The 25,998-nt window shown below is 36.5% G+C and overlaps 1 protein-coding gene across 1 annotated transcript in view; it reads left to right on the top strand.

Moving 5' to 3' along the window:
* Grm7 (glutamate metabotropic receptor 7) overlaps window positions 1–25,998 on the top strand; it is a 769,727-nt gene that overhangs the window by 545,158 nt on the left and 198,571 nt on the right. The gene's annotated exons all lie outside the window — the stretch shown is intronic.

Below are 25,998 nucleotides of genomic sequence, written 5' to 3'. Positions count from 1 at the left end.
TTTTTTCATGCATTCTATCATTCATTTAATTATTCAGCAAATGGATACTGAGCGGTGGCACAGGACAAGTGAATGTGCTGGGCAGGAGATGACAGGCATGGCCTTTGCTTTCAGGAGTTTATATTACCATATAGGAGGCAGGAAGAAAACTCTTATGTAGTTTTGTGAAATAATTACAAGTTGTACTTAGTGCTGTGGAAGCAAAAAGTAAGAGTTTGAGCTGGAAAGCTCCTGTAATCAGTTGTTCCAAGAGTACATTGTCAGAAGAGAAGATCACAGCCTCAAGGCTGTCTGTAGGAGATTATTCCCAATATGCAGATGGTGAAGTCGAGGCTCAGATGCATTAACGGAAAGGTAAATGTAGCTCATTACTCTTAGTGCTTTTTCTCTTCTGATGCCTATCTGCCTTCCAAAACCCTTAGGGAATATGAATAGATGATTTTAAATTTGGGGATAATTTTATTGTTTTGTTGATAACCAGTCCCTTTGCTTTATGATAACAGGGCTCTCTTGGGACAAGCTTGATAATGATCCTCAATTGATCCCTTTCAGTCATCACTAATGAACAGTTTAGTGGAGAAGGGAGTTATTCCCTTTATTATTTCCTGAACTCAAAGTAGGGTAATATATTCCAGTTTAAGTTCAGATTTTATTATATTGATGAAAATCTCATAAGTGTTTTGCAGGAAGGAAGAAGACACAGGACTCAAACTCCTTGTCGCAAAGCAACTTGGTAATACGATAGGGAATCACAGCCATGTGTACAGAATTCACTGTGGATGTGTCTCCCTCACTTTGGTCCTACTGTCCTCTATGGACCAGGCAGACAGTCTTGCAAATTTTTTGAAGCAAAATGTAGAGATTGAAGTATTGAGAAGCCAGGGCTGTACAGAATAATACTTTCAAGGGGAGTCCTACCAGTATTGGAGTAGCAGATATAAATCCAGCTTCCAAAGCGGTCCAGGTCTCTGGAAGAAATGCACAATTGACTGTGGAAGGAAAGTGTTGAATTATAAGATGTAGTTTCTTTTTTATTTGAGGAATAACCCAACCATCTTATTACAAGTTTTGGACAAATTTGTAACAAATGGCTGTACGTTAGAATCCAATTTTTTTAAAATACAAAAGACAAAAAGAAAAAGATTTCAATAGCCACACTGAAGCAGCTCCCCTCTGTGCATACAAGTGTACAAAAAAGAAATCACTGGAATGGCTAGTTGTTAGACTTCCAATGACCACCAGCCTGACTATTAATGTGACTGTATAAATCACACGTCCAGCAACAAGTGTATATCAGTAGATTTTCTCTTTTCTTGGACTAGCTTTAAGATAGCAGAAGTATTTTTGAATTTTAAATACTCATAGCTTAGTGATATTTGTATCTTGCAAAATTAATCCCTGTTACTCTCAATATTGAGGACATTTCAATGGCCAACCCATTATTTATTGGAATAAGGCTGAGACCCTCAGCATGGTCTCTGGGATCCTATAGACTCTCATGCTCCTGTGCTCTGACCCTCTTTCAGTTCTGTGGGAGGATCTGCATTCTCCCTACCATAGGACCTTTGCACATGCTATTCCCTCTGCTTGCAATTCCTTTTCCTCACTACAATTTTTGACTAGTTTATACTCACTTGCTTGTCATTTCTCATTGTGTCACTTCTTTATAGAAGTCTCCTCTAAAGTCCCACAGTGATCTACGGTTTACTGTTTACTCTCCTGCCTTTGCTCATCTGTCCTTCTGAAAGGCACTTGTCCAACTCTTGATGACGTACTTTCCATGTGAGTATGTGGAATTTTCTTTCTCCTGTTCTAAGCTTCAGACTTACTGAATCCTAGCCCTTACTCCTCTGTTTCTGCCTAGTTTCCTTCACTTCTTCAGCCCTAGCTCAGATGGAGTACGAGTTTAATAAGTAAACATTAAGGAATTAATTTTACTTTGCATGCTTAAAAGCATCTGCTTTGCATGAAACAGTTCAATACAATTGATCAGGTTAGAAGAGGAAGGGCAGGTGATACACACCTGCGTGTTCTTGAAGGTGCCCAGCTTGCTATACTTCAGGCACCATAGAGGCATCACTCACTTGGAGGATCAGCCCAGGAAAATGGGTTCAATCAGGGGCTTTGTAGGATTTGTTGGTCTGTATGTGTTAAATATTTTCTAAGGCTCTTTTGTTGTTTTGTAGAAGACACAAAACGAAAATACCAAGATCTGAATTTGTTTGTATTGACTACTATTCCATTTAAAAGAAAAAATGCAATAATTCCCAAATTGAATAAGTTATAATAACCTTTAACTGTTGTTCTCTTAAAAAAAAAAAAAAAAAACTACAGGAATAGACAACTGAAACAAATGCATCAGTGTGGACCATAGCCTTCCCTTGATTAGTTGTCATTTTCATTACTAAAGAATAGTTGTGTTTTATGTGCAACTAGGAAAAACTCAGATACAGGGTTAAAATCATAATACTAAAAAATAACATAATAGACAACATAATTAGATACTTTGTTAAATGACAATGTCTTCCAAAAACATAGGCAAGTGAACACAAATCTAAATGAACAAAAATTGAATTCATAAACTTTACACTGAAAATTTTAATTTGGGGCATCTTTTTAAAAATAATCCCAATAAGCAATATTTATTGAATACTTGCAATATGCCAGTCATTAGCCCAAGCAGTTTTCACAGATCATAATCATTCCCCAAATGGTTATTACAGTTTTATGTTCACTTTTGAGTTGATAAAATTGAAACCCAATTTAAACTTTTACTTTTCTGCTCACAGAAGCTCTGAGATAGTGTTATTTCTGCTATTGAATAAACAACAAACAGAGAGCAACAGCAGCTTGCCCAAGTTCACACAGCATCCTCCAGGCTAAAGGAGCATAGTTAAACCCCATGATCCTTCCATTAGAAAAATAACCAAGGCAGAATTCCCACCCCAAGTCTGGCCCACCCAGACCCCTGTGCTGGTACTTATTTCCTCTGTTAGGCATGGTGCTCCTGGATTGAGACAACTCAGAGTAAAAATGGGCACTGCTATGTCCAGGACATTTAGTACTATCCACCTAACACCTGGGAAAAGAAGTGGAGTGACACATGTGACCACAGGACCTCAAATTTCTGCTGTTTTTTTTTTTTGTTGTTGTTGTTGTTGTTATTGTTTTTAACATCTGCCTAAATCTAGAGTTTGACAAGAGTCCTATTTTAGAGATTTATTGGTTATTGTGTTTCCCTGCCTATGCAAGGTGTCGCCCATTTGGTCATTGAGTTCCTTTTTATCTAAGCATAGGGAAGGGTGTGACCCAAATAAAAGTGACTATCCTTGAAAGAGAGATTGTACTGCTCTGATGGAGATGGTTGTCTGAAGCTCCAGGGTATGCCCCACTACCTCTCTCCTCTTGGGACAAGCTGTTAGATTATTTGTTATATCTCTTCTGATTTTAACCCTCTGTGTGTACTCTTTTATTGAAATACTGGATCATATCTCCTGGGCACTCTCCTACCCATGAGCACTCCTGGAGACTAAGACTTTCTCAGGATATCACTGGGGTTTATTATCCTGACTTGTAGTACATAGGCAGGAAATAATTACACTGTACTTTAAAATCCTATATATGAAACTTACAGGGCTGGTATGGACTGAATCAAAAATTATAGTAATTCTCTGAGCCCAACATAATAATAATACAAATCTCATGTGTGAGGCAGTACGAGAAAGCATAGGGGTGAAATGATTGGGCTATGAGAGCCTAAATATAATTAATACATTAATCTACTCTAATGGATTACCTGGTGGTAACTATAGGCAGGTTAACTATAGGGTGTGGCTAGAGGAGGTAGGTCACTCTGGGCATGCCTTTACATATATATTTTGTCCCTGATGAGCAGAGCTCACTCTACTTCATGACAGTGGTGTCCTTAGCTGCTTCCCTCCACCACACCTTCCCCTGTGATATTCTGCTTCACTTGTGGCCCAGACCTCTGAAACCATGAGCCAAATAAATTTTTCCTCTGCTTGTTCTTCTCAGGCCTTTTGGTCACAGGGACAAAAGCTGGCTGACATGGGTTGATCATCTTGAATGTTTTATGACAACCCAGTGATTTGACAGACTATCATCTGCTGGCTCTTTACTCTATTTGCTTCCACAGTTTTCAGGTTTATACAAAGCATATTAAGGAAATATTGGAAGGCCTCTTGTTTTTTCCTTATGTGGCTTGCTTCCTTAGGATATTTTTCTAGAACTTGTAAAACAGAGAAGAATGAGGACTGTAAAGCTGACACCAGTGATTGTGCACCTCTCTACCTGTTTCCTAATTTATGAATGTGATGGTGAGCATACTCACCTGATAGTTTTGTTTTGTGTTTAGGGAGAAGCACTGCATTAATACATATAAAGTGCTCAGTACAATACCTGGCACATAGGAAGCCCTCTTTTAAGTGTGGTAAATGCACATTGTTCTCCCCCCCTCACTTTACTGATCCAAAGAGTATAAACATTTTTTTAGACAATGGAAATATATTGCCAAGTAAAATTCCAAAAGCACCATCCTAATTTATTCAGCCTCTGGCAAAGCCAGTAAAATGTTACCTCTGTTTCAAATGTGTTCCCTGGAAAACTTGCAAGATTGAATATTTTTTCCCATATGTTGGAGGACTGATTTACCTGTTTTATGAGAGGCATTTTAGAGTCTTTAAATTGTTTTAGTATCCCTTATGTCATCTAATCACCCTACCACTCATTGGAGTCAGCAGAGCTGCTGATATTTACAGTCTACTGAAGAAAAAGATAAAAGTAGAGTTCTGAAAGAGTTTAAGTGGCTCACTCTAAGCCACTACCATCTGGCAGAGCTGAGAGTTGAACCCAAGTGTTTGACTTTTCTTTAGTAAAAACTGATTCATAGAAGTATCATCTTTCTGGCATTCAAGGGTTAATATCATTTGTGTGTGTGTGTGTTAAGAAACAAAACATGAGGGCCTTAGATTATAGCTCAGTTGGTAGAGTGCTTGCATCGCATGTACAAGGTCCTGGGTTCAATCCCAGCACAATAAATAAATAAATAAATAAAAACAAGAGTAATACTTAACTTTTCCTCATATAAATTTAAACCCTTGGGAGAATATCATTTCAAAATCTCATAAGCTGTGTCTGTTAGCTCACTTGGATACACAAAATAAACCTTACATTCTAAACATGTCATTTAAAAGATTTATTAAATGACAAAGAATTAGGTACATTTGGGGGAAGTTATTTCTTGTGTAGTTATAATTTAGTGGTTGTAGCCAATATAAAAAATTATTTTTTTGTGTTTTGGTCCTTTTTAATTTAATATAATGATTTTTAAATAATGTATTTTGCCATCATTCTGGCATTAAGCTATTCCCTCTTGGACCAGCTGGTCCTCCTAGTAGAAGATTTGCATGACCTGAGATATTCTATTCAAAGGTTTTGGGTAGAGGAGGCTACTACTTTGAACACCACTGTCTAGTAAGTATGTGAAAAAAATTCCAATCACCATGATTCACTAGAAAAAAATGCTAATTAATCTACAATGAGATTCTATTACACATGGATAAAATGAAAAAAAAATAAATAGCATCAAACATGGAAGCAGATATGGAGAAGCCACTAATCTTTTAAATACTGTTAAAATATGAGGATTGGGGACATTGTTGCCTTCTTTAAAAGCTAAATATCCTGGAGACTATGATGCACAAGTCTACTCCTAAGCATCTGTCTAGGATAAATGAAGACGCATGGGGCTGGGGATGTGGCTCAAGCGGTAGTGCGCTCGCCTGGCATGCGTGCAGCCCTGGTTCAATCCTCAGCACTACATACAAACAAAGATGTTGTGTCCGCCGATAACTAAAAAATAAATATTAAAAATTCTCTCTCTCTCTCTCCTCTCTCACTCTCTCTTTAAAAAAAAAAAAAAAATGAAGACACATGTCCCCAGACCCTTGTGTAGCGGTTCACAGCTGCTTAATTTGTACTCAGTCCTCCTAAGGCCAGTTCTCTCTGGATTGCTCACTTCTGCTTAGCTTGCAAGTAGAGGCACTGGTAATATTTTCAAAATGTTTTTATGTAGAAAGTGATCTTGGAGGACAAATGTGGTAGATTCTTATGGAACACAGGGAAGATTTGTAACTGGTCATCAAAATAAGAATAATACACCCCTCTGCAGTGAAGGTCATTTAGATACAATGACAGTCCTGCATAAAAGATTCCGTTTCCTAAAGCTCAGAATTTGACAGCTGTCACATAAGCACAATGTGAGTGCAGAGTCTAGCTGGACAACTCTGCTTCACCTCCACCGGACTTGAGGGGATCCAGTGCAAACAAAATTGTGCTGTTTCCTCTGCCTGGCTTTAAGCCCGGGATCTAGTACCTCAACCTACTCAATGAAACTGTGGAAGGCAAACCTGTTATATGTGGGGCTTTTATTTTTTATTTAGAGATAGGGTCTTACTGAGTTGCTTAGCGCCTTGTTAAATTGCTGAGGCTGGCTTGTGAACTTGTGATGCTCCTGTCAGCCTCCTGAGTCGCTAGGATTATAGGTGTGTACCACCATGCCCAGCCCCTCAACAGTTGACTAAGCCAAACTAGAAATAGCCCAGACATCATATGGGAAAATAAGCAAATTCTACTTTATCCATTATGTGTAATAATATTGATAAAAATGAATTATTGATGCATGCAAAAAGTGGATAAATATAAATAGTATTATATAGATCAAGAAAAGCTAGACTAAGCATTTTATGATTCTATTTGTTTGAGATACTTGAATAAACATAACTATAGTCCTGGATTTCAGACCAACAATTGTTTCTTAGTAAGAAGAGATAATGATGAATAACAGGACACCGGCCCCCAACATAATTCTGAAATGATAAAAAAAAAAAGAGTTCTGTGCACTGACATTAATAAGTTAAATTTGATCAGTTCACTCTTGACTTAGCATTTCAATGTACACAAAATATACCTTCATTAAAAATATTCACACACTGGATTGGGAATCAACTCTAAGCCACTTGTTATCTGTGTAATATTAGGTAAGATATTAAACCACGCCCTAGTTTTTCTACCTGTAAAATGTCAGTAATAATAATAGCACATAGGTTGATTAAATGAGATAACTCATGCTAAGTGCTTGAGGTAACTTTTGGAATATAGAAAAATATTGCATGAATGTTGACAGGGTGGTCCATCATATTTGCTGTCTATGAATAACAGATAACTGAAACTTGATGCCTAGGTGAGAAGGGACAGATGTATTTGGACCAGGATAGAAATAAGCTCATTATTATAGAGAAAGCAGTATGCGTTCAAATGAAAACTCAATATTTAAAGCTCTGACACAATGCTATTATTCTCTAGTACTAACAAACCTCAGAGGCTACAAAACTAGGGTTAGGGGAGCAGCTTTGATTTGAGCAATGTGGCTTTCCCTCTGAGCAAGCTCCCTGTGAGTTGTAAACCTGAGACATGCATTAAGCTAGAAATGCTTTAAGGGCATTACAAGAGTACCAGGTGGGTTCTCCCTTCTGGCTTCCACTAGAAAGCATTTTATAAGAAAGAGTACACCCTATAGGCCATTAAATAGTTTCACTTTTCTCATAAATGCCTTTATACAGTTGATTTGTTTACATCACTGTCCAAACACGGTCCATCTACCACATTTGTGAGGTATGTTCTAAAGTAAATTTCTTGTAACCTCAAAGTGTTCACCATCTCTTTTGTAGAATTTCACACTTTCTGATTTTGCACCTTGGTTTACATTCTCTGTATTTTCTGTTTAGTGAAATTTAGTCAATAGATCCAGAAGCATGATTAGGTTCATGTGTTCCCCTCTCTCTTTTCTCTCTCCCTCCCTCTTTTTCTACCCCCCAACCTTCTTCTTCTCCTTTCTTTCTTGGAATATTTACCAGGTGATGTTATGACCATTGCATCATGTTACAAATTACCTAAAATCTGTGTAACTTTGTGTGTTAAGATCAGAAGAGAAAGTGGTTATATTTGGGAGGCAGAACATTTTGGGGGCAAAAAAATTAAGGCAACATTTTTCTTTCAACTGAAAAGTTATATTTTAGTAAAACATTTTACATGCACATACACAAGCATGCATACAATGTTGTTTTCCAAGTTTAACAAATCTTGCTAAAATCTAGAAAGAGCAGGAGAAGGAAGAAGAGTAGAGGAGAGAAGGAGGGGGGAGGGAAAGGTAAATTGTGGTTCCAGTGTCTTCAGCCTACTGACATCATCTATTCTCTTCTCCTTCCTTCCTTAATATTGGGAATTGACCTTAGGGGTATTCCACCACTGAGCTACATTCCCAACCTTTTTTTATTTTGAGAGAGGGCCTCCCTAAATTGCTGATGTTAGCCTCAAACTTGTGATCCTCCTGCCTCAGCCTCCCAAGTCTCTGGGATTATATTATGTTACTCATCTTTCATGATTGTTCCTCTTCATGTTTTTAGCAATCATTGTAAAAATTGCACAGCCTGTTATTTTATCTTGCATCTACCTCACTGCATTAAATAAATAGATTCCTGAGTGTTTTGATAATTCAGCCTTAATACAGTTTCTGGAGTGACATATGCAGAATTTGGGTAGTCTGTGGGTCGAGAGGCTAGAAATCCAGGGATGAATTTCTTTACTCAGTTTTGGAATGAACCCTTCTCCAGTGACTCTATGGGTTATTAAAAAAAAAAAAAAAAAAAAAAAAAGAGCACTCAAACCCTGTAAACAAAAATTTGACCTAAGAATGTAGAGAAGATGTATGTGAGAAATTAAAACAATTTATGCATTCTTCTTTAAGAAACCATAGCTTTTTGTTTAGTAGCAAGGTACATTACATTTTATGTTTTAGTTTTCATAGCGAACATTGTGATTAGCTTAGCTGAATTGGTTGGCATTATCCTTGTTTTAGCTTTTGCATTACTATGACTGAAATACCTTTCAAGAACAACATGGAGGAGGAAAATTTTATTTGATGCTCATGGCTTCTGACTTCTTAGCCTGTAGATGGCTGATTCGGTAGCTCTGGGCCCAAGGTAAGGCAGAACATCCTAGCAGAAGGGCATGATGGAAGAGTGATATTTCTGCATTCATGGTATCTGGGAGGCAGAGAGGGGAAAGGGTAAAGGGGATATGGGGGTGGGGTATGTACCCTTCCAGACCACCCCCAGTGACCCACCTCCTCCAGCTATACCCCACCTACAGTTACCACCCAGTTTTCTGCTCAAATGAGGATAGACTGATGAGGTTACAGTTCTCATAACCTTAGCATTTCACCTCTGAATATTGCTACATTAACTGAAGCTTTGGGAGACACCTGAGAGCCAAACCAGAACAATTCTTAACAGACTGCTCTTGGCAATAGAGAAGTTTCTTGCTTAAGGCTCTCTGGGGATCTTCTACATGTTTGGGGCATTGACCATGGGAGGTTGAAACATCTCTCCCTTTTAATGTGCACATGGGACCTAAACCACACTCACCACCCTATTAACCTAGCATTATTTACTGCTTGCATTTTTACATACACTTACCTGGAAACTGAAAATGGAACTGTCCAAGTAAATGTAGTTTTAAGTGAGAATTGAAGAGCCCTCCAGGAAGCATCCTGGAGAAAAAATGGGTAGAAATGGAATATTTTGGCTAGAAACGGTTTCTCCTTTGCTGGAATTCTTTTAAAATCTTTTAACAATGCACATCTATAATCCCAGTGACTCAGGAGGCTGAAGAAAGAGAATCCCAAGTTCAAAGCCAGCCTCAGCAATTTAGTGAGGCCCTAAGCAATATAGCAAGACCCTTGTCTCTAAATAAAGAATAAAAAGGGCTGGGGATGTGGGTCAGTGGTTAAGTACCCCTGGGTTCAGTCCCTGGTACCCCCCAAAACAAACAAACAAACCCTTACCTTTAACAAAGTCTTCATTATTTCAGTCACAGAACATTGGGATATTAATGGTTCGGTTTCAATTAACTCTTGTTCATACAAATTGGGAGGTCCTGTGGCCTTTTCACTTTGTAGTTTGGTTGGTTGGTTATTTTCCCCCCCTCAAACCAATGAGCTTTATTGCCTAAAGATTCATAGGTCTTCATGAGTAGGCATACAGTTTGATCTTACATTAAGCATTATTTTTCTGAGCCACTGAGAAAAGAAAGCATCATTAGACATGGAGTCAGCATGTACATGGATGACCATGTAATTCTCCCTAGAAGGTCTTTGTCACTCAGTGAATGTACTCCTCAGGTAACAACTTATTTGGGGTACATGCTAACTTATTTGTCTATCTTAAGTAACATGTGCTTGGGATTTTATTGGATAATACACATTAATCAAAATAATGTCATGGTTAAAGACCAGATGCTAATTTCTTTAATTATTTCTTAATTCTCATGTTGCTAAAATTCTTTTATGTCGTTTGGTTTTTCTGCCAGGCTCTTGGCAATTGTACTGACTAAAAAACTCAGTGAAAGTTCAGGGAAGGATACAATAGTGGTGGCCATAACCTTCTGTTTCCTCCTGTAGGGAACTCTAGTGAAACTTTAGTGAGGATAAGAAAATGTGAATAAAAATCATGGCTTGCATTAACTTGAAGATTATTTGTGATTCAAAACTAAAGCTGTGGGCTGGAGTTGTGGCTCAGGTAGAGCGCTTGCCTAATACATGTGAGGTGCACTGGGTTTGATCATCAGCACCTCATAAAACTGAATAAATAAAATATTTTGTCCAACTACAACTAAAAAAAAAACATTAAAAAAAACTGAAAATGAAAAGAATTAAAAGGGTAACCTCAAGCACATCACTTTTCCATGTTTAGCTGGGGAGGAAACTATTTGGTTCACTGTCTATAGTGTGCAATGGAGTAACAGATGGAAATCAATGGAAAAAATGATTGTATCTCCTCCCAGAGGTATTAAGAGCTAAAAGTGAAACCATAAATGTGTTTTTCAAAGACGTGGCCACAAAAAGTCTACAAACAAACACACAGTACCCATGGTGCTAGGACCGACTGGGACCCCATTATCCTTTTCCCAGCTTGCTTATCCCATTCATGGTTACCTAGGAATAGAGGCACAGTTCTGTTCCTGACTCGATGAGCTCTTCCAATTTTCCTTCTGTTGATAATATATTTTGCAAGGTCATGGATATTTTTACTTTGGGATTCTGTAAATGTGGTCACTATAGAAGATGCCACTGAAATAAAAAATTTTAAATACCAAATCTTATTTTGCCATTAACATTCATCATGAGAGGATAAAATGCGAAGTCCACAATTATTTCTCTGTGTCTAAGTTATAGAAGGGATAGCAGTAGTATCTTGCTGAGGTGTAACTGTATCCATATTGTATTTTCAAAATGTTGCAACTTTTCCTAACACTTTCTGGTTCTAACCACCCCACTGTTGCTGTATCCTCCATATTCAGAATCTAGCAGTTTTGTGGCAACCAAAATGTACCCTCTTTTAAAAAATCCTACAATATTTTTTCTTTTTTTTTTAGCATATTTATCCTTTTTCATAGATCCAAACATCAGTTAATTATATATCTCATTACTCAGGACTTTCACCTCAGAAATATTTGAGTGTTGATATTCAATAAAATAAATTTGCTTAATGTGAGGTTTAGGAGTGCTACCAGGTGCCTTCTCAGTATAAAAGGCAGATCAATCTTTTAAAAATGTGCATTATTTCAGAAAGGGCTTCACAGTGCAAATAACTTGAATTAATATTTGAAATCAGAATAAAAATTGCAATTTTTTCACTCCTTTAGAAGCACCAGGGAAGCAGTGGGCCAGTTGTTTCAATGCCCCTGACCTTCCTGGTATCTGTATCTAAGTGTGTCTTAGCAGACATTTTTATTGGTTTCCAGGCCTGCCTAGTGCTCTCGCTCTCCACCCCACACCCCACATCATGATTTAAATTAATAATTTCATGTCAGTGATTTTGTTCAATTTCCACTTCTCTTCCCTAACAATTTGCAGATGATTCTTCACTGAGGCGCATATTCCGAGAAGGAGTGTGTTTGTTTGAATGTGCAAGTTAAGCAGGTACTTCAAAGACATGCCCTCACTAGCAGTACAAACATTAGAAATTTTGATAGCAAAAGCCTTTATGGATTATTCTTGTGTAGGGCAACTGACAATTTATTCAACAGAGGGTTAAAAGAGTGTGCATTTTGAAGATAAATACTGGACTCGAGGTAAAAGTAACAACAGAAGCAGAAAATCAGGAGACTTGGAAAGCTAAGCCTCTTTGCATGCTAGAGGACAGAAGATAATGCCTCAAAGTTCTCATTTCCTCTAAACCCCTAGACTCTTTCCTGGGAAATATGATGAAAGGGATGAAGAAGTACCTATATAAAGAAAATACAAGTGTGAAGGAACAAAACTGTCTCATATAATTGGAAAGGTTGAAAGAAGGAGCTGTTAACTGAGAATTAATTGGAAATGCTTTTTAAAAAAATTTTTGTTGTTGTTGTTGTTGATGGACTTTATTGTCTTTATGTGGTGCTAAGGATCAAAGCCAGTGCCTCACACATGCTAGACAAGCGCACTACCAATGAGACACAACCCCAGCCCTGGAAATGCTTTTTTTAAAAATTCTGTTTCCAACTCTGTTGTTGAAAATAGTGCCACATTCCAGCATGTTGGTAATGTGCTTAATGGTACTCCATTAGAATGTTGCGAATTGGTACATAAATAGTGCATAAGCAAACCTAGAAGATATTGAGTATCAAGCTTTAATAAGTGGTGGAACCATTTAATATACTCCATGAAAAAAAAATGTAGGGGCTGGGGTTGTGTCTCAGCGGTACAGCACTGGTCTAGCACGTGTGAGGCATCAGCACCACACATAAATAAATAAATAAATTAAATAAAGGTATTGGTGTCCAACTAATAATTAATAAAATCAATTAATAAAAAATATTTAAAAAAAAAAGAGTGTGGTGGCACACACTGTAATCTCAGTGGTTCAGGAGGCTGAGGGAACCAGATTACAAATTCAATTACAAATATAATTCTCAGCAACTTAGTGAGACCCTAAGCAATTTAGCAAGACTTTGTCTCAAAAATAAAAAAGGGCTGGCTCAGTGATTGAGTGTCCCTGGGTTAAATCTCCTGTACAAACAAAACAAAACAAAACAAAAACCAAAAAAATGAAAAACAAATGTAGGGTGACTTTTTTTTTAGGCTTAACAATCAGCTCAGATGTATTTTCATGTCCTCACCACATATTCATTGTATCATTGTGGGTATATACTGTGTATTTTTCTCAGTCCTACACAATAAATACAATAATTGTGGAGTATGTGAGGAGGGAAGGTTTTTATGTCATTGACTAATCTCGTGGTAAGAGCAAATAACTTTCTAGAAGTTTGCCAGGAACTCTTCTATTATTTTTCAGGATTAGAATTGGGTTCCTTGGCTGCTCCTATAACTGTTCCTCAGAGGAAATGGCTTGGGTGACATCAAGTCAGGATGAGCCCCAGGAGACATCCACCAACCCTTCCATGGTAGCCACCAATATTTAAGCAGAATCAGATTTCAGTTAGGAGAGGAAGTGCAGGGGCCTGCAGATAACTAGCCAGAGACTGTGGGGTTGATAAAGAATTGTGTCTGTCCTACTAGCGAAAGTAATATTAAAGTGTTGTTTACTTTTTAAATGAACTTGCCATTTCTGATTTTCTTGACATAAGGTTAAATTTTTTCCAGTTCTGTTAGAGTGACACATTTAACCCTCAAGTCTTCTCAAATCCTTCAGTACACTAACATGCCTGGTGATCCTCCAAGACAGGGATAGATCCCGTGGTGTTTTTCAAATAATACAATATTTTGTTATTGTGAATAGTTCAGTTATTTTCAGAGCATTCCTCCTGGGACAAATGTCTTCATGAACACAGTTTACATACTGTTTTTATTAGCCTGAATTCATTTAATAGTATGTATTTTACAATGGCCATAATGCCTCCAATAGTGCATTTTCTAAGTACCATAAAATATGAGAAATTTGTGAAGTATCATGTTACAAAGTTAATATTTAAAATGGTTAGCTTATAAAATAAGTACAATAGTAATGTTAGAAAAGTAAATACCGCAGTATAGCAAAATGACATTGTTAAGATCTGGTTGGTGGGCTCACTGTGAATTTCTTTAACCTTTATGTTTTATTATATTTTTTATAATAGAAGGTTGCAATATAACCAAAAGTCATATAACAAATAGAACAAAACAAAGTATAACTTTCATATACTCAAAATCAGTGAGAAGAGAAGTGGAAAAGAAAAATATATATATGGGGGGAGTGAAAGACAAGGTACAGTTCAAGGCCACTTTGGACCTAAATGTGTGTGTGTATGCATATGTGTGTATAGAGAGCTAGATATATAACTATATTCATATTTCTCTTTATATATGTGCACATGCATATATGTGTTCACAAACATGCACACACATGTATGTGTATATATGTACATAAATTTATACACACATACTCTGGCTGAAATTTTCAAACAACACTTTATAATCTATATGAGAAACATTTTAAAACACTATCAGGGGAAGCCAAGTAGATGTGGGAAAATTAAAAGACATGCAGGAAGATATCTTCATTAAGATGTCTATTCTAGGGCTGGGGATGTGGCTCAAGCGTGCGGCCCGGGTTCGATCCTCAGCACCACATACAAACAAAGTTGTTGTGTCCACCTATAACTAAAGAATAAATATTAAAAAATTCTCTCTCTCTCTCTCTCTCTCTGTCTCTCTCTCTCTTTTAAAAAAAAGATGTCTATTCTAGGTAAATTCATTAATAAACGAGAGAAATTCAGTAAACATAACACCATATTGTTTGACTCATTGTTTGCAATCTAAATAATCGTTAAAGGCTATTTCTGAAAAATAAGCAAAAACGTCCAGGAAAAATTAAAAAAAAAAATGCAAGGACTGGGGTTGTAGCTCTTATAAAGAATTCTTGCTAGTATGTGTGAGGCACTGGGTTTGATTCTGAGCACCACATATAAATAAATAAAATATAGGTCTATCAACAACTAAAAAATATTTAAAAAAACCAAACAGATGAACAGTTATGGTAGGAAAGGGGCTATCTCTACTAGGTATTTAAATATGTTATTTATCCTTTATAATTAAACTTTTGTGTTACTGCATGAATAGATAGAAAAGAAGCAGATTTTGATAATCCAGAAATAGACAGAGTTGCATATAGAAATTTAATATGTAATGAGAGAAAGTGACTGTTGTGTGTTATTAATAGAACATCCATTTGGGCACAGTGGAGCATACCTCTAAACCCAGCCACTCTGGAGGCTGAGGCAGGAGGATCACGAGTATAAAGCCCACCTTAGCAACTTAGTGAGACCCTGTCACTAAATAAAATATTAAAAAAGGACCAGGATGTTGCTCAGTGGTTAAGCACCCCTGAGTTCAATCCCCAGTACCCAAAACAAAACAATGCAATGTCCAAAAATTATTTTTACATGATCGGAAGTAAAACAGTTATTCATTCTTCACTACACACCTGAATATATTCCAAGTGGATCAAATGTTGATCTTTACATTATAGAGTTAGTAGAAGAAAACATAAGGGGAGGGGAGGGGAAGGGGGGATAGGAAGGGCAGCAGAATAAAACAGACATTATTATTGCTGTAGATATATAGGTGAATGTATGACCAATGTGCTTCTGCAACTTGTACAATCAGAAAAATGAGAAATTATACCCCATTTGATTCAAATATATGAATTGTCAAGATCATTGTACTGTCATGTGTAACTAATAAAAAATAAATTTAAAAAACCCATAAATGGAACCTGAAGTGGTACATTTTTTTCTTGCCATGATTGAGAATCCAGATGTAATGAGGGAAAAAGATCAAAAAACTTTATTAGAAAAAGTTTAATGGAACAAAATTGTATTAAAAAAAACACGAAAAATATTTGCAGCTTAATCTCTAAGAATTAATCTGTCTAATACAGTTTTTAAAAATAGAAAATAACTTAAAATTAAATTGCCTCAATTATGCACAATTTGCACAAAATAGAAATCATTTGCATCTTTCTGTGTGCAAAGATGTTTCAACTCCCACATAAGAAAAAAAATTGCAAATAAAAATCTATTCACTGGTGGCTTTTATTACATATGTGATAAATGCAAATTCTAGACTGAAATTATATCTGGTTTGAAATGAAAATCTCATCTCTTGAACAAAAGCGAAATGATACAATTCCTTCATATTATATGGCAAAAATTCAGGTGAAATTTACTCATTAAAAAAGCAATCCCTCTTCCCAGAATCCATCCCCAAAACACACAAAAAATGAAGAAAGCAAAGTATGTACACCAGACTCTGTATTACAATGTGCTATTCAGATTATTTATTAGATGAGGTTTTTCTAAGAACATCATTTGCATAGTATTAGAATAAAGCAAATGAGTAATCATGACACTGTCTGTAAGAACCAGCATTTTTCCTTTTAAGATAAAGTAGTCAAAAAATAACAAGTTAAATAAAAACCCCACAGTCTTGAATTTTGAGAGTAGCACTATGAATGTGCTATAAAGCCCTCATTTCTATGACATGCAGGGAGCATCAGGTTGATATGTAAATGAGCTTCACATGAAACAAAAAGTGTCTGAGAGATTAATGTATAATCTTGATAAGAGAAATACAAATTTCTTATTTGTATTTTTCATGAATTTCTTACGCATATTTTGCTTCACTTTTTTTAGTACCACACTAAATATCAGAACCAGTTTATTTTTGCTTCAACCATCAAACAAAATTTAAAACATATAAGAAAGAAAGCCTGTTGATTTTTAAATGTATTTCTTCTTTCTAATGTTCCAAGTCTTTCTCTTTTGTTTCCTTTCTGCTTAAGAACTGTCTTTAGCCATTCCTTGAGGAGTGGTCTGCTGGTAACAAATTATCTTTTCCCCCTTTTATCTGAGAATGTCTTGATGTTCTTCTTTATTCTTAAAGGATTTTTTCACTGAATATAGAATTCTTTTTCTTTCAACTCTTGAAAAACGTACAACTTCCTCCTGGCCTCTACTAGTTCTCATGAGGAATCTGCTATCCTTCAAATTGTTTTTTCCCTAGGGTAAGATGTCATTTCTCTCTTGCTGCTTTCAAGATATTTTTCTCTGCCTTTATTCTTCATAAATGAGTATGCTATATTTTTTGCCTTGGTTTTTAGCTTTCAAATCACTTAGCTTCTTTAATTTTTGTCTTTTGTCAAATTTGGAAAGAATTCAGCTATTATTTCTTAAAGCACATATTCAGTCTTGGCATCTTTCTCCTCTTGGAACTCTGATGACAAAAGTATTGTATTTTTATTACAGTCCAACTGGTACCTGAAGCTTTGTTCATTTTTTGTCTATGTTCTCTCAGTTGTTCAGATTAGATAAGTTTTTTATTTTACCTTCCAGTTCATAGATTATTTCCTCTGTCCCCTCCATTTTGTGGTTAAGCCCATCTTTTTAATTATATATTCTATTATATATTATTTTTTATTCTAAGTTGTTGCATATGATGGCAGAATGCAATTCATTTCACACTACACATATACAGCACGATTTTTCAAGTCACTGATTGTACATAAAGTATTTTCACACCATTCATACATGTATTTAGGGTAATGATGTCAATCTCATTTCACCATCTTTCTTAGCCCCTTTCCTCCTCACTTCCACTCCCTCCCCTTTGCCCTATCTAGAGTTCATCTAATCTTCGCATGTTGCTGCTCCCAACCCCACTATCAATCAGCCTCCTTACACCAGAGAAAACATTCGGCATTTGGTTTTTTGGGATTATCTAATTTCACATAGCATTATCTTCTCTAACTCCATCCATTTACTTGCAAATGTCATGATTTTATTCTCTTTTATTGCTGAGTAATATTCTATTGTGTATATATGTCACATTTTATTATCCATTCTTCTGCTGAAGGGCATCTATGTTGGTTCCACAGTTTAGCTATTGTGAATTGTGCTGCTGTAAATATTGATGTGGCTGTGTCCCTATAGAATGCTGATTTTAAGTCCTTTGTGTATATCCAAAGAGAGGGATAGCTGAGTTAAAGGGTGGTTTCGTTCCCAGTTTTCCAAGGAATCTCCATACTGCTTTCCAGATAGGCTGCACCATTTTGCTGTCCCACCAGCAACACATGAGTGTGCCTTTTCCCCCATATCTTTGCCAACACTTATTGTTGTTTGTCTTCATAATAGCTGCCATTCTAACTGGAGTGAGATGAAATCTTAGAATAGTTTTGATTTGCATTTCACAAGTGACTATAGATGTTGAATATTTTTTTCATATATTTGTTGATTGATTATATATCACCTTTTGAGAAGTGTCTATTCAGTTCTTTGGCCCATTTATTGATCAGGTTATTGTTCTGTTTTTGTTTTTCGTTTGTTTTTGTTTTTGGTGTTTGGCTTTTTGAGTTTTTTTTTTTTTTATATACTCTAGAGATTAGTGCTGTATCTGATGTGCAAGTGGTAACAATTTGCTCCCATGCTGTAGGCTCTCGATTCACCTCACTGATTGTTTCTTTGAGAAGAAGCTTTTTAGTTTGAGTTCATCCCATTTATTGATTCTTGATATTAATTCTTGTACTATAGGAGGCTTATTAAGGAAGTAGGGGCCTAATCTGATATGATGGAGATTTGGGCCTACTTTTTCTTCTCTTAGATGCAAGGTCTCTGGTTTAATTCCTAGGTCCTTGATCCACTTTAAGTTGAGTTTTGTGCATGGTGAGAGAGAGGGGTGTAATTTCATTTTGTTGCATATGGATTTCCAGTTCTCCCAGCACCATTTGTTGAAAAGACTATCTTTATTCCAATGCATGTTTTTGGCACCTTTATCTAATATAGGATAACTGTAATTATGTCAGTTATTCTCTGTTACCACTCTTCAGTACCATTGGTCTATCAGTCTATTTTGGTGCCAATACCATGCTGTTTTTGTTACTATTGCTCTATGGTATAGTTTAAGGTCTGGTATAGTGATGCCACCTGCTTCACTCTTCTTGCTGAGGATTGCTTTAGCTATTCCGAGTCTCTTATTTTTTCAGATGAATTTCATGACTGCTTTTTCTATTTCTATGAAGTATGTCATTGGGACTTTGATCAGAATTGCATTAAGTCTGTATTGTGCTTTTTGGTAGTATGGTCATTTGACAATACTATTTCTACCTATCCAAGATAAAGGTAGATCTTTCCACCTTCTAAGGTCTTCTTTAGTTTCTTTCTTTAGCATTCTGTAGTTTTTGTTGTAGAGATCTTTCACCTCTTATGTTAGGTTGATTTCCTCCACCCCCCCCCCCTTTTGAGGCTATTGTAAATGGGGTAGTTCTCCTTTTAGAGGATTTGTCACTGATATACAAAATGCCTTTGATTTATGGGTGTTGATTTTATATCCTGCTACTTTGTTGAATTCATTTACTAGTTCTAGATGTTTTCTGATGGAATTTTTTGCGTCTTCTACTCATGTCAGCAAACAGTGATAATTTAAGTTCTTCTTTTCCTATTGGTGTCCTTTTAATTTCTTTCATCTAATTGCTCTGGCCAGTGTTTCTCAAGAACTGTGGTAAATACAAATGGTGAAATACGGCATACCTGTCTTGTTCCAGTTTCTAGAGGGAATGCTTTCAATTTTTCACCATTTAGAATTATGTTGTCTTGGGACTTAGCTTTTATAATGTTGAGATATGTTCCTATTATCCCTAGTTTTTCTAGTGTTTTGAACATGAAGGGGTTCTGTATTTTGTTGAATGCTTTTTCTGCATCTACTGAGATGATCATATGGTTCTTATGTTTAAGTCTATTGATGTGATGAATTACATTTATTGATTTCCATATGTTGAACCAACCTTCCAATCCTGGGATGCACCCCATTTGATCGGGGTGCACTACCTTTATGATATGTTTTTGTATTTGATTAGACAGAATGTTATTGAGAATTTTTGCATCTAATATTTGTTAGAGATATTGGTCTGAAGTTTTCTTTCTTTGATGTGTCTTTTGCCTGGTTTTGGAATCAGTGTGATATTGGCTTCATAGAATGATTTTGGAAGTGCTCCTCATTTTCTATTTCCTGAAATAAATTGAAGAGTATTGGTATTAGTTCTTCTTCAAAGGTCTTGTAGAACTTGGCTGTGTATATAACTGGTCCTGGGCTTTTCCTGGCTGATAAGCTTATGATGGTGTCTTTTATTTCATCGCTTAAAATTGATCTGTTTAAGTTGTGTATACCATCCTGATTCAATTTGGGCAAATCATATAACTCTAGAAATTTGTCAATGCCTTCAATATCTTCTATTTTATTGGAGTACAAGTTTTCAAAATAATTTCTAATTATCTTCTGTATTTCTGTAGTGTCTGTCATGATATTTCCTTTTTATCATGCATGACAGTAATTTGAGTTTTCTCTCTTCTGTTTGCTAGCTTGGCTAAGAGTTCATCAATTTTATGTATTTTTTCAAAGAACCAACTTTTTGTCAATTTTTTCAGTTGTTTCTTTCAATTTCATTGATTTCAGCTCTAATTTTAATTATTTCCTATCTTCCACTATTTTTTGGTGTTGATTTGTTCTTTTTTTTCCCCTAGGGCTTTGAGATGTAATGTTAAATCTTTTATTTGTTGACTTTTTCTTGTTTTAAGGAATGAACTTCATGCAATGAACTTTCCTCTTAGTACTGCCTTCATAGTGTCCCAGAGATTTTGATACATCGTATCTCTGTTCTCCTTCACCTCTAAGAATTTTTAAATCTCCTCCTTGATGTCTTTTGCAATCAATTTTTCATTAAGTAACGTAATATCTCCAGGTATTGGAATAGCTTTTTAAAAATCTTATTATTGATTTCTAATTTAATTCCATTATGATCTGATAGAATGCAGGATAGTAGCTCCACTTTTTTATATTTGCTAAGAGTTGCTTTGTGGCATAATATATGGTCTATTTTAGAGAAGGATTGCTGAGAAGAAAGTGTATTCATTCATTGAAGGATTAAATATATAGGTCAGTTAAGTCTAAATTATTGACTGTATTATTGAATTCTACAGTTTCTTTGTTAACTTTTGTTTGGATGATCTATCCAGTGGTCAAATATGTGTATTAAAGTTACCCAGAATTATTGTGTTGTTGTCTATTTGATTCTTGAACTTGAGAAGAGGTTTTTTTTTTTTTTTTTTTGGGTTTTTTTTTTTTTTTTTTTTTTGTTTTTTTGGTGACTTTAGATGCTCCATTGTTTGGGCCATATAAATTTATTATGATGTCTTGTTTATGAATGTTTCCCTTAAGCAGTATAAAATATCCTTCTTTATCCCTTTTGATTAACTTTGGCTTTAAGTCTACTTTATTTGATAAAAGGATGGAAACCCCTGCTTGCTTCCACAGTCCATGTGAGTGGTGTGATTTTTTTTTCCCATTCTTTCACCTTCAGTCTGTGGATGTCTTTTCCTATCAGTCTAGTCTCTTGGAGGCAGCGTACTGTTGGGTCTTTTTTTTAAAAAAAATCTAATCTGCCAGTCTGCGTCTTTTGTTTGGTGAGTTTAGGTCATTAACATTCAGGGTTGTTACTGAGACATGACTTATATTCCCAGCCATTTTTATTTATTTTTGGTATTTAACTTAGTTTCCCCTTTGATTAGTTTTCCTGTAGTGTAATACCTCCCTTTGCTGATTTTCTTTGTTGTTTTTCAGTTCCTTTTCATGGAATATTTTGCCAAGGGTTTTCTGTAGTACAGGCTTTCGAGTTGTAAATTCTTTTAACTTTTGTTTATTGTGCAAGATTTTTATTTCTTCATTAAATCTAAAGCTTAAATTTGCTGGATATAAGATTCTTGGTTGGCATCCATTTTCTTTCAGAGCTTGATATATGTTGTTCAAGGATCTTCTAGCTTTCAGGGTCTGGAATGAAATAACTGCCCATAATCTAATGGGTTTCCCCCTATATGTAATCTGATTCCTTTCTCTCATGACTTTTAAGAGTCTTTTCTTATTCTCTAGGTTAGGCATTTTCTTTATAATGTGCCTTTTGTGGATATGTTGTGATTTTATACATTTGGTGTCCTAAAAGAATTTGGTTTTCTAATTCATTCTTCATGTTTGGGAAATTTTCTGACATTATTTCAGTGTATTGATTGCTCATTCCTTTGGTTTGGAACTCTATGCTTTCCTCTATCCCAATAACTCTTAAATTTGGTCTTTTTTATGCTATCCCATATTTCTTGAATGTTCTGCTAGACCACACCATGTGGTCTACAGTCTTCTCAAGATTATATATTTTGTCTTCATAGTCTGATATCCTGTCTTCCCAGTGGTCTAATCTGTTAGTGACACTTTTAATTGAACTTTTAATTTAGTTTATTGTTTCTTTCATTTCAAGGATTTGTTGTTGTTGTTTTTAACCTCTGTCTCCCTATTGAAGTGATCTTTTGCTTCCTGTGCTTTTTTTTGTATGTAGTCCTTTGTCAAAATGATCTTTTGCTGCCTATATTTGCTCTCTTATATCATCCTTTAATTCACAGAACATTTAATTGTGTACATTCTGAACTCCTTCTCTGTAATATCTTCTGGTGCGCTGGCCATGGATTCTAATAATGTGGTATCATGTGGTGTTTGAGCACTTTCCTCTCTGTCTTTTCATGTTGCTGTGTGTCTTCCCTTCTAGCACTGTGGATCCTAGGCATTACCGTTTTTACCTATAGGCTTATAGTGCTCTTGCAGGAATTCAGTACCTCTCCTTTGAGGTGAAGGACAATGTTATCAGATCCCAATATAAGCAATATACACCCTAAAAACAAATGTTTGCTATTAAAATGTTTACAGTTTGGTCACAATGTATAGAAATGGTGAATTCAAATATTATCTACAATTTACTCAGTAAGTAAAAGGGTCTGCAGGTTCTGTTGGTGGACAAAGAACCAGGAATGAAGAGTAGGGATAATATGCTGAGGAGGTAGAAAGTGAGGATGTAGAGTTGTTATTTCTTAGGAAGTGTGAAAGAGAAATCTAAAGAGGAAGATTAGTAGCAGGAAGAGGAAGTGATTTTGGGTAGACAAAAGTAAGTGGGAAGGTAGTACACTACAAAAAACAAAAACACGTATATTTTAACAAAAAATGTTAAAATAGTAGAAATTGGTGAAAAAATAATATACAACACAGGCTTAATATACTATTCAGATGTCCCAGTCCTCAAAATCCTAATTCATGCAAAGTACTTGGTTTCACATATGTTGGGGATGTGAGGGCAGGAGAATAGAGAGTGAGAGGGAAAAAAAAATTTTGAAGGAAGAAACAGGAATTGTTTTGGTTGGAAATTAGTATCATTCCTGCTTCCTTTCTCATCTAATAGATGGGGTTGTCTGTCATTAGCTGGTGTCTCTGCTCTAAGGATGGTGAAGGTAACCTGGGTGTCACTGTGCCAGGGTAGCAGCTGCAGGGGAGAGGAGTGGGTTAGAAACTGGGTACCTGGCCAGCTGGAATTCCAAACTGGGAGTTTCCCTCACTGAAATTGGTGATGAAAGTGACCCAAGATTGAGATGCCTGCTTTCAGTGGTGGGGTGTCGGGTTGTATGCCAGGAGCTGAGCGATGGCATTGGCTAAGGAGTTCAGTAGACGAGCTCTGTGGCGTGCAGTGTGTGGCTGTCGGCTGTCTTCAGAGCCTGTGTGAGGTTCTTGGGTGCACGCAGGCTACTGTGCATAGGGGACTATCTATGCTGCTTCAGTGTCCCAAGATGGTGGTGACCAGGGAAGCCCCAGTTTGATAGCTGGGGGTCCACATGGGATATCAACCAGAGTTCCAGCGTGTGGAAAGCTACTGGATGTCCTATCTGGGAGTGGCCTTGATGATTTCTGCTCAGGTGGATGGCTTTCGTTATGCATGGGTGCTGATGGTCCTGCTCAGGCACCTGGTAGGCCTGCATGGTTGAGTACTTGGGAGACCTACTCTGACAGGCCTGGAGCCCTGCATGGGCACGGTGGCTGTGATTCCTGCGCAGGAGCAAGAATAACTCTCACAGAGAAGCAGTATTCTCACTACTTGAATCCTAGGTCACAGAGAGACACACAAGTCTGCTTCCCTCTGGCCCACCATCTTGGATCCTCTATGCTTCACATTTTAATAAATGGTCTAAAAAAAAATCTTTCAGGAAGGAAACCTACACATTAAAAAAAAATTAGTTGTACATGGATGCAATACCTTCTATTATTATTATTATTATTCATTTATTTTTAGGTGTTGCTGAGGATTGAACCCAGTGCCTTACGTGTGCTAGGCAAGTGCTCTACCACTGAGCCACAAACACAGCCATACACATGGTTTTAACACAGTGGATGTCAAGAGCCCCTTGTATCTGGGAGCACTGGCACATGCCTGTGATTCCAGCTGTTAGGGAGGCCGAGAGACAGGATCTCAAGTTCCAGGCTGGCCGGAGAAACTTAGTGAGACTTTGTTTCAAAATAAAAAAAAAATAAAAATGGCTGGGAATGGAGCTCAATGGTAGAGTACCCCAATACTTTAACCAAAAAAAAAAAAAAAAAAAGTCTTTTGTTTTGCAGGGCAGGGTTTGGGGTCTGGAATTCCTAATGCTCTTCACTACACATGTGTGCCATAGAAGATTATTGTGGAAAGATCACTGAGAGTGAAACTCAATCTATGACTACTTAAGCTTCATAGAGGGACAGGAGATCTAAAGAGAATAAACAGTATTGTGTACTTAACGCATAATTTAATACAAGTTGTGTAGGGCTGGGGATAGAAGAGAAAGAATGAAAGAAGAAAAATGTCTGTAGCCATTTAAAAAAAAAATCTATCTTTAATGTTTTGATACAGGTTTGAAATGTTCTATGGAAAAATATTTAATTAGTATTGAAGGGCAAAGTGTAGAGATCTTTATGTTGTGTTTTATATGGGTGAAAAGAAAGAGGATATCTCCAGGAAATGAAAGAGCAAAATCTTATTAACAGAAAGATCAGTCATCTGTATTTGGAAGGGAAAAAGTATATAGAAAAAGTATGGGCAGGGTCAGCCTGGTGAAATGAACATGGGCTTTGGGGCCTGGGGACCCTAAGTCTTTGTGATTGCTCTACCTGTAAATGATCATGGGAAGGTAATTTAGTCACTAGAAGCCTCAGTTTTGCCTTGAGTGGAATAAGAAAAAATAACATGAAACTCGCAAACTGTGGATGAAATAATAATTTCAAAAATGCATTGTTTCCAAAACAGCATGGGGACTTAATGTCAGTCTGTTGTTGTTAGGCAGCTGAGGGCAAAGGAGGGAATACTCTTTGTTGTCAGGGAAACAGATTAGGTTCTGGTTTTTTTTTTGTTTTGTTTTTAAATGTAGTAGGTGCAGAGTCAAGAAAGGATTTTGAGAACGGGGTTGGGGTGGTCAGCTCTGCAGTTTGCAATGGGGAATATGGAGGAATGAATAATCGCAGGTAGATAGCAAACATTGGACCCCAATAATGATAAGTAGAGTAACAGTAGAGTGTCCGGAACAGTTAAGTGTTTCAGAGGTAGAATTGATAGGACCTGGCTGTTCCATTAGGTCAATATACATGAAAAAGTTAGGAGTGAGAGAATAAAAACAGACACCAGGGTTTCTCTCCTGAGCAACTTGAGTCTTTCATAATACCTACAGTTCAGATAGGCAGTGTGGTAGGGGGAGTAGGTATACAAAATGAGTTCAGGTGTGGAATTTAGAATGTTTTCTATCATTTTTCTGATGGCCTTTAAAGATTTGAATTTGAATGTGGCAATTCTGTTTCTGACTCCAAATCCCTTATTTCTATGTTACCATTATATTTTGGATAGCGTGTTGACTTATTGCAAAAGCTGCCATTGTGACCCTTTGAAGTACTGTTTCTAAAGTTTATCTAATAAGCTGGGCAAAGTGGAGCACACCTGCAATCTAGGCTGAGGCAGGAGGATTGCAAGTTTAAGGCCAGCCTCAGCAACTTAGCAAGAC

This window comes from Callospermophilus lateralis, chromosome 20 (genome assembly GCF_048772815.1).
Source record: "Callospermophilus lateralis isolate mCalLat2 chromosome 20, mCalLat2.hap1, whole genome shotgun sequence".
In the NCBI taxonomy this organism is placed as follows: Eukaryota; Metazoa; Chordata; class Mammalia; order Rodentia; family Sciuridae; genus Callospermophilus; species Callospermophilus lateralis.
This window is presented reverse-complemented; position numbering and strand designations above follow the sequence as displayed.